This window comes from Chanos chanos, chromosome 10 (assembly GCF_902362185.1).
Source record: "Chanos chanos chromosome 10, fChaCha1.1, whole genome shotgun sequence".
Classification (NCBI taxonomy): Eukaryota; Metazoa; Chordata; class Actinopteri; order Gonorynchiformes; family Chanidae; genus Chanos; species Chanos chanos.
The window spans coordinates 9,189,356-9,192,923 of NC_044504.1; positions in this window are offsets into that span (position 1 = coordinate 9,189,356).

Sequence of the window (3,568 nt, forward strand, 5' to 3'; positions counted from 1 at the left end):
TCTCTGAGCTTCATCAGTGTGGTCAGACTTTTTATAGCCACACTTACAAATCTCTCCTTTACTGTAAGAAAATCCATGCTTACACATAATAGCCCAGTACCGCACACACCCAGACAACAAATTATAAATAGGGATGGCTGCACAAAAATTAAAGATGAAAAGATAGAGATGTCTCTTTAACAAATGATTTACAGTTCATTATCACTGATACAGATATCAAAAGTCGTCTATTTACCTTTGTATCAACATTAAACAATAGAAGTTTGTGGAATTAATGATTGAGTAAGGTAAATCAGTCACAATAACAAGCATGCTAGGTATCTTCAAGTATGTTAGGTTCATCTCATGTCTCATATCCCTACACTGATACCTTAGAGCCCTGTATAGGCTCAGCAATGCATGCAAGGTCAGTGCAGGGCACATGCTGACTCAGAAAGCTACCTCCACAGTCAAACAGAAACAGGCACAGTACCTGACATCTTCCACATAGAAACAGCACTCCTTCTTCTTGATGTTTGCCTTGACCCACTTGGTAAATGTGCTGCCCTGAAATATAGGAGTGAAAAGAATATATCTTTAATTCTGATTCCATCTGACAACCCACCGTTGCACCAGGGCAGGCTCTATTACTGCCTCTCCCATCTTGAAAGCACAGAGGAAGTGTGGTGCCAGACTGCTGTGCTCACAGCTCAGCTACTGCATCAGTGATGTCATTCAGCAGTGCCCACAGAGTGAGTGCTGCTAAGTGAGGGTGTAATCTGAGTGGCATCAGGGAGACATATTATCCATAAAGTGAGTTCAACTTAATGTTATAGCTCTGTACTTACAGTTTTGTGCTTAATGATCCATTGGCTTTTCCTTTTTTTTCAAGATTAGGCAGAGACAGCTCTAAAAAATTGGACCTGCTGCTTTTACGAGTTCTACTAATAGTTTCTTGTTGCCGTAATGGTTGTGACCACAGTCAAAGTTCCGTTGCAATAGTTTAACTGATTTACTGATTTAACTGAACTCGATAGCTGTGTAATTTCGTTAGGGGGTGTGGACACTGCATGTTCCTAAGGACATTTATATCTCAGTTAAATCACAGAACAGCGAAGAGCATAATAATATAAGAAACTCAACACATTTTGCCTCAACATTAATTAGGGTGAATAATATTACAATTACAACAATACAATGAATCCTTTGTGAGAACAAATATTTCATATAATAAATTTTAAAGAACTGAAAAGTATGTGTAGCCAGTGCTAAGTTAAATTATTTCCGTACAAAGTCGAGAGGTTTATGTCCAATTTTTACGTTAATTGATACATAGAGATTCCTATTCACATCTCACATGTACAATGGTACATGTTCATGTGTGGGGAAACACAAAATTACATCATGAGGTGGAGCCGTTATATGATGTCACCATATTGCATATTTCTACTGCAAGCGATTAATGTTTTAGCTATGGCTGACAGTTTCAGTAGACTGCATAGTTGTTTGCTAGTGTTATTACATTATTATTATATGATGTGTATAAGAGGTTTTGCAGCTTAAGTTTAGTGTTATTGTGTGTATTTTGCAGAACCACACACACACACACACACACACACACACAAACACACACACACACATACACACACTCTAAGAAATTGCTGTAAAAATAAAGCCAAATTCCAACAGTGCTGTACTGTTTTTCCAAAATACCGTGAAATACTGTAATGTCTGATGCTTTCTTGGAGCCAAAAACAATACTGACTGCTAACAGCTACCAAAAAATTTGATGGTACGGCGTAGTATTTTTAAAGTTTTTTTTTGCAGTAGTAGAGCAGTGAGCCACATGCAACAATCTTTCAATCATCACTCATCTTCCTTTCTAGAAACCAACAAAAAGGTCAGTAACATCATGCTGAGAAATTAAAATTACATTTGTGAATCTGGTTTCCCAATTTGTGAGATAGGCCTATAATTTATGCTAACTAAAACAAGGCTTAACTTGGTGTCCGATTCGCAGCGTGAGCTGACAGATGTGTTCTGAGCGGAGTAGTGGTGTGTAGTTCGCAAACTGGTCGTTCTTTTTGAATGACTCCTTTTAGTGAGTCGTTCATACCGGTTCACCAGCACAACTGAGTTTCTCTTTTTTTCTAATTCGGCTGCTCCCAGTCAACTGCTCTGGTGTCTCGACCATCAGCCCCCTGCAGCTCTGTAACCAGGAAACTCCCGCTCGAAAGCACGAGTTCAATCTCGGTCTGCTTGAGTTCGAAAGCCTGACTTTGAAAGCTCGTGCTTGAACTCGGACAGCTTGAGTTCGACATCACCAGTTCAAAGTCGGACAGCTTGAGTTTGAATCCATGAGTTCGATGGTTCATGCAGTAGACGAGTCTACCCGAACTCATGGCTCAGCTCGCATTCAATAGTTCATGCAGCAAAGCAGATGATTCTACTCGAAGACTTAACACATGTTCTGGGTCATTCTGTCGATTCAGTGGATACACCATTCCAGCATCCCATAAGGTCTAGCCCGCAGAGACTTCTTTGACAGTTTGGAAACAAGGAAGTAAGAAGCTGAGAGACACGCAGGCTCCTACACCATTCCAACTGGTCCTGGTCATTTCTACCATGTTCTAGAACACTCTAATCAACTGCATGAGAACAGCTCATGCAGTAGTTCTCTAGTCAGTTACTAGTCAATTGCAAGTCATGGGTGAAACCAAAGAGCTTAGTGAGGACCTCCAGTTGCACATTGTGGCTGCTGACAAGACTGAGAAAGGCTATGAAACCATATCAAAGTGTTTTCATGTGCCAGTGCCCACAGTGCAAAGTATGATCTAAAAGTACAAGGAGTTTCACTCTGAGAAAAATCTCACGGTGCGTGGAGTAGCCTAACTTTAATAAGAGGACAACATTTTCAGAATTTGCAACAAGTGTTGCAGCTTTAAAAACAACAAAGATGCTGCCAACCTTCACATATTCAGCATCTTGTCTCATATGCGGTTTCTATTTTCTGGGCAGGAAACCTCAGCTTGTAATTCTCACAGCAGCGATGAAGTTCATTTGAAGAACTTGTGGAGTTTTGTTTTGACATGACTTTGATTAGAAACCCTATATAATCAGATGAAGTTCAAACATACTTATAATATTTCATGTAAGGACATTGATCTTTCACACTTGCCTCCTGCCAAATTTCTGTAAAGTTACTTTCAGTTTAACCACTCTTTGCCTCCCCTGATTTTTAAGAACACCTGCTTCTCTATTAGCTTGATATATATGTGGGACTCTTTGTCACATCTTTGTTGGAGTGTAACCTCTTATTGAGTGTTACACACCAAATTTGAGTCTTTGCCCCTTATTGTTCTGTTTATCCCATTCCCATACATGGTTCTTGCCTAGTTATTTATTATCTGAGTTCTGACTGATGATTTGGTCACGGTGTTCTCCTTTTATACAGTAGTTATTTCTTGTCTGTTATGAACTTGACCTGTCCTGAACTCGACCCCTCTGTGTTATTTATCATGTTACAGCTCAGTTCCTCTTTAAACCTCAGTTCCTCTTGAATTTCAAATTGCATTTAGAAGTGTCACCA